At 39.0% G+C, this 6,594-nt stretch overlaps 1 non-coding gene across 1 annotated transcript; it reads left to right on the forward strand.

Annotated features, from left to right (window-relative positions):
• Positions 1-3,407: 3,407 nt before the first annotated feature.
• On the forward strand, positions 3,408-3,547 carry LOC111726030. Its single transcript, XR_002773932.1, has one exon. It is a non-coding gene; the product is annotated as a U4 spliceosomal RNA (small nuclear RNA).
• The last annotated feature ends 3,047 nt before the right edge of the window (positions 3,548-6,594 follow it).

A 6,594-nucleotide genomic window follows, 5' to 3' on the forward strand; every position in this document is an offset into this window, starting at 1 on the left:
ATTATCTCCTCCTTCTTCCCCACTAGGTAGCAGATCCTTAAAACCATCTTAACTGGTCACTTTCAATTAGCAGAACAATTTCCATTCAGCTTAAATATTCAGTCCCCTTCACTCTCAACTTTCAATCTCAAGGCCAATTTAAAATTTATCTTATTCCTCTACACACAGGGCAGGCTTCTAGTGGAGGATGATGTATAGCCTACTCTTTACACACATTCCCTTTCTCCTTGGTGTTAGGGCAGAGGGAGAGTGAAGAGAAACAGCAACTGTCCCTTTTCTTTACTGATGAAGTTGACTTTTGGCCAGCAATAAATGCCCTATTTCCTCAGGCTTCCCAACACTTGAGTCTCATGACACACATATTTAGGTCCTTCAGAAGACCAGTGTTCATCTTCCCCACTGCATTTTTTTCCTGTCCTGGGAGACTAGACTTCACCTGGACCCCTTTCACCATCACTACTCACCTCTACAAAGACAGTCTGCCCCTCAGGCTCTTTCTGTAGGTCACCCCTTTGAGGAGGGAGGCTATTATCAACAACATGGCTCAAGGCCACCTACTTTCCCAGATGTCCACTCAACCCATAGAGAGCCCTCAAATCCTCCCTACTCTAAATGGTTAGTAGGCAAATGGGTCTGTTGCCAGCTCCTTACTTAGCCCTGTTACCTGTTGCCTGTTGTCTTTGCTCTTATTCAGGCAATCCAGGGACAGATTGACAATGCCAATGGCTAAGCCTGAATCCAACTGAAAGATAAAAAATGAGTCCACCTTTCTTGTCAATGCTCATGTACAAGTGATTCTTTTAGCTTCAGCATACACAGAAGAGAGAAACTAGCCCCTCCTTACAAACACTGCACTAACCCAAAAGGCCTATAACATCTCCCACTCTTTGCCATCTTATGAGGTCTTGGAGGGCAGGTGGGTCTGATCTGATGTCCCTCAGCAAGCCCTGAAGTGTCTATCCCTTATCTGTGAAAACTTCTTGAGTTTAGAATGTGGGGTGTGTGGTGTTTCTCTTGAGAATAGGCCCTAGTAACAATCTGGGATAGCAGGAAAGATCTCCCTGGACTTAATAGAAATAAATGCCCTTCAACAAGTATATATTATAAGATACATAATTTCATATATTTATTTGGATCTAGGCCCCATGACATTGTATGGTTCTTGCTTGCTAAATTCTATCTCCCCTGGACTAGCCACTCTTAAAGCTTTCTGGCCCATTCTGGAGCCCAACTCAATGCCCACCACATGGTAAGTGTTCAATAAATACTTTTGGACAGGACTAGGCTAGCTAAGTTTAGTGTAAGAATTTTTTTAAAAAAAGAAAAAGCTTCTAGGGTGTCACCTGTAGCTCAAAGGAGTAAGGGTGCAGGCCCCATATGCTGGAGGTGGCGGGTTCAAACCCAGCCCCAGCCAAAAAAAAAGAAAGACAAACTTCTAAAGAATTTGAAAGAGAAGACACACTTGTTTCCAAAAAGAGAATGGAAGATATTCCAAATAAGGGAAGTAATTTTGAGAGGCAAGTGTACAGATAGAAAAATTCTATGCCTACAACTAGAGTTAGGTTGATTTAAATGGAACAAAATAGTGATCATGTACTGTATCAAGAAATGAGAAGTTGCTTTATAAAATACATAGTTTCATATCTTTGTGATTTTGTAGAATTATCTGCCACTATTATGTATATCCAGTGAGCATATAGTAAGCTGTCAATATTAAGACATATGGCCTCAATTGTTATGGTAGGACTAACCTTAGCCTACCTCCAGAATTTCTAGAACAGATAGATTCTTCAGGTAGAGATAGACAAAGAATATCACATCACATTACCTCATTCCTTATAGCTATTGATGCAATCAAAGTTTGCTGAACAATATAATCTACTTCAAAGTTACTATTGATTCCTTCCAATAACTCTATGTGTGCTAAGTAAATTCTGAAATCTTTCAGGACTATAAAGATGGTCATGGAATAAACAATATTTCAATGGCTTATAAATGCATAATTAAAACCAATAGTGTTGTTGAAAATTTCTATATGCCTTCATTTAGTGTTACATGTCTGGGGTCCTTTGTGAGTATTCCAAACTTGATGTAATTTACCTGTAGTGGAGAAGCATTTGGGAGTTACCCTTACACAGATTTTTCCCAGAGTTAAGGAATACGTGTATGTTTTGAACTGTGTATATTAGAAATAGAAAGGGAAAGCTGATTTTCTGGATCACCTGTCAACACAAGAAATTCTCTTCTTGGATCATTCCATGCTATTCAACTCCTTTTCAACATGAAGTGGACTGCTTCATGACCGTTGTGAGAAATGGTGAGGCTGGAGTGTAGACTTGTTAGATTAATGCGTCTGCTCTTAGAAAGTTGCCAAGTGGTGCTGCAGTAGCAACCAAGTTTTCTGTTAAACCTGTGTGTCCTTGACTGTTGTTTGATGGTGACCTGCAGAAATTGAGTTAATCTAAGAAGTTGGTTAATATCATTTCTGGTTTCAAACTTCCATTCTCTCTCCATCATAATTTTGGAGGGAGAATTTGAACTTCCATTCTATACAGCCTTGAGTTTTCCCTTGGTGTTTTCTTGAACCTTTTTTTCTCTCAAAATATTAAAAAAAAACTTTACATAATTTTCCCAAATTTTTCATACCACCACCCTATGATTTCTCCTCTTTGGTCTGTGCACACATTCTGTCATGAGACAGTTACAAATGAGGTGGTGGGGGCAGCCTTTCAATCAGGCAAGCTTTTCATGCTGTGAAGAAATTCTTCACTATTGCTTTCAATCTCTCAGCATTTATTTAATGAATTCAGACCTCCCTTGCTATCTGAATCTAATCCATTCCTAAAAACACAGTGGATAGTAAATTGTCATACAGAGGGAGTTTATGCTCTATTATTTTAAATGGCAAAAATAATGTATTCCCAGCCCATCTAAAAGCCACAACCAATTTTCTCAAATGTTACTAAAATACTTTTAAACCTATATATAACCATCCACCAAGGATTTCTACATAATGTAAAACGTTTAAAACACCAACTCCTGTACCTAATTACTTTGTGTGCAGTACTCCATTATATGGTGGAGTAGGGCTTCTCAAAGTTTGGCTCACATCGCAGTCATTTTGGGGAGTTCAATAAAGCACAGAATCCTGGGACCCAGAGTTTCAGATTCAGTAGGTCTGGAGTGGGGACCAAGAATTAGCATCTCTAACACACTCCCTATGCTGATCCTGCTGTTTCACCAAGAGGTGAACTGTTGTGGAATATATGAAATTCATCTTTCTTCCACATTCAATGAATATTACTGAAATATAAGTAACCATAGTCCTTAAATGGTAATATGTCCAAGAGACTATAAATAGTGAATGTAAAATTACACTTAGAAAAATCCTTAGAAATTATACTTAGATACTTTGCAGTGGCAGCATCATAGCCAATGAGGTTTATCCAAGGCACGATTATTGCTAATTGAAAACTTTTCCCAGTACCCTGCTGTGATGATTTACAATATAGTTGGCACTGGCAATTTTTGACAGTCTCTACAGAGATTGAATAAAAAGGAAAAAAATTATACTTAGAAAAATTAAATTAAATAAGGCAATTTTCAAATAATGAATTATTGACTAATTGGAGAGTTGCCTGAGCAGAGTTCGATTTTCAGTGGAAAGACATAAAAGCTTCAGTCACAGCTGGGGTTTGAGGGTGAGTAAAAATGAGTGGAACAATAGATGCCTCACACCCTCCAAAATCAAATGCGAGGAACTGGAAGACAGCTTTCTCTGACTGACTTGCAAGTCTCTGGAAGTGGGTTTGGCTCTGAATCATCCTCTGAAGCTGAAACACCATGAAACCAAAATCTCTAAAAATGAACATCTGCTATTTTTTTGTTGTTGTTTAAGGTTATATAGCTCCTGATAACATAAGACAGATGTTGTCATTGCATTTCTGGAATGTGTTTTTTTCCTGTGATGTCATGATCACACCCACTCACCATAGCAGTGTTTTTGTGGATATGATCTGTAATTTCTTCTGAAAATTCAGCATAGAATATCCAGGGCACTTCTTCTTCCCTTTCCTCCAAGTGATGATGATGAATATAAGCTAAGTCCTACTTTCTGAGAAGACATTTTCACTTACTAATTGAGAAAGCTGATCTCCAGATGTTGATGCACATTTAGACATGGACCCCTCTGAGGTGGTACCTGAGATAGGAACTACAACACAGTCTACATCCTCTTACCTGAACTTGCAATTGAAACAGGTTTTCTGGCATTCATTTCCTGACTTGCAATAGCAGGTTTTTGGTTCAGGGACTAAATCTGGAATAAAAATGTTCACAAATCATTATGGTGAGCAGTTGGATAATGAGAGTTCAGATAGTAAGAGATACCTGGATAAATTGAATCTGTACTGTGTGGCAGGCATAGGCCTGGGTGCTAGATATGTAGTGATTAACACAACAAATGTGGTTCTGCCTTCATGACCTTATAGCTCATGAGAGAGAAAGAGAGAGAAAGAATAAATAAGCCAACAAATAAAATGAATACCACTACAATGTGTGATAAAGGCTGAAAGAGGTAAATAACAGGATGCTATTACAGCCAATAATGTAGGAATGGAAGGGAGAATCCCTTCTGAGAAGGTACCATTTTGTTTTTGTTTTTGTTTTTTTATGAAACATTTTGTTTTGAGCTTTCCATGGAAATGTTTAAACTACAAAAAGTATCAAGAAAAAAAAATAACCACCTACATTTCCACCATCTGGAAATAACCTCTTAACATTTTACCATTGCTACTTCCAATTAAAATTTGTATAAAATGTATTTCACTGCTTTAAGGACTCATGGATTTAGAGAACTCAATATGGACTGCCCCAGTCTATTACTGTGCATATGGAATAAAGGGAATTGACAGAAAGTGTTTGGTGTACAACAGGACTTGGTGATGATTATGTGGCTGAGAGAGAGAAAAGCAAATGGGATCAAACCCAGATGTTTAGCATAACCAAGTGGGCAATAATGGTGCCATTAGGAAGAGGAGAAAGGGGTTTGCAGAATAGGATAGAGATGGAGAAAAGAGACTAAGAATTCAATAATTTTGAGATGCACATGAAACACTTAAATGGTGCTGTCAAGTAGGCCATTGAAGAAAAGATTCTAGGGCACAGAAGACAGGATATTAATTTGAGATGTTGCATATAAATGCTATTTAAGGCCAGGGGAATGAATGAGCTCACCTGGGGAAAATTTTAGAGAGAAGAGAAAAGGGGTCAGAACTGAGCCCCAAGAAAAGCCAATATGAAAATAGGTTATGTGAAGAGTAGCCAGGTAAAAAAATGAAAATGCCTAGCCACAGGGGCAGGAAGAAAACCTAATAAAGTCTGTGGTAGGCAGATAGTGATCCCAAAATATCTATGCCCTAATCCCTGGAAACTGTGAAAGTGTTACCTTACATAGTAAAAAGGATTTTGCAGATAGAGTTAAGGTCATGGACATAAGTATGAAGAGCATCCTGAATTACCCAGCTGGGCCCAATGGGACATGGGCATTTAAAAGTGGAAGAAGGTGTCACAAGAGGAGGTCAGAGAGAGGTGATGCTGAAAGAAAAGGCTAGAGAAAGTCAAAGCATAGAGGGACTTGACTCACCATTGCTGACTTTGAAGATGGAGGGAAGGGGCCAAGAGCCAAGGAATGCTGGAATGGCCCTCAGCTGACAACCAGCATGGAAACTTGCTATAGGACCTTACAACTGCCAGTAACTGAATTCTTCCTACATTTTCAATGTACTTGGAATCAGATTCTTCCTGAGAGTTTCTGGGAAAGAACTTAGCCCTGCCAGCACACTGATTTTAGCCAGAGGAAGCCTGTGCCAGACTCCTGACCTAAAAAATGTAAGATAATACATTGTGTTGTTTTTAAGCCTCTAAATTTGTCATAAATTACTATGGCAGTTAGTGCTCAAAAAATATCAGCTATTATTATTGTCCTTTTAGAGACTGTCTTCCTTTTAAAGAGAAGGTATCACCTCTCTCCTTCATGCCCTGGTTGAGTCCCGGCAAGATACTCAAAACTATCCATAGCAGACAATGTCAGAGGCAGTGTTTGATGAATTTTTCATTATGCCTACCTGTCTTAATTAACTGGCTGGCCAAGTCTCAACTGATGGCATGGGAATGCCATCTGAACACTGAAAAAGGTATGAGGTCTTCTTACCTTAATCATGTCTTAAGCTCTCCATAGTTCCCCATCAGAGTTCCTATCTCAGGCTAACTACTCTAATGGAAAGAGGAGTTGCATACAAAGTAATGGAAGTGTTCTTATAGTTTGTGTTCCCTAAACTTCAAGCCCTAATGATAATTTCTTCCCCATTGTTCTCAAAACACAGGTAATGTCATAGCACCTGACAGCTGCAATGTACTCTTCTATTAGAGCCACCCAGGGACAGCCTACATCCTCTTTGTCTTAGAGTAGTGTTTCTCAAGCTTGGCTTCATGTTAAAAGCAGCTGGATTCAAGTAGGGGGGAGAGAAAGAAGGGATTTGGTGGGCACCCACTTGATGAGTACAATGCATGGATACATGGCACACTTCCTGGGTG

The sequence above is a fragment of the Otolemur garnettii genome, unplaced genomic scaffold (genome assembly GCF_000181295.1).
Source record: "Otolemur garnettii isolate 467f Iridium unplaced genomic scaffold, OtoGar3 scaffold00051, whole genome shotgun sequence".
NCBI lineage: Eukaryota > Metazoa > Chordata > Mammalia > Primates > Galagidae > Otolemur > Otolemur garnettii.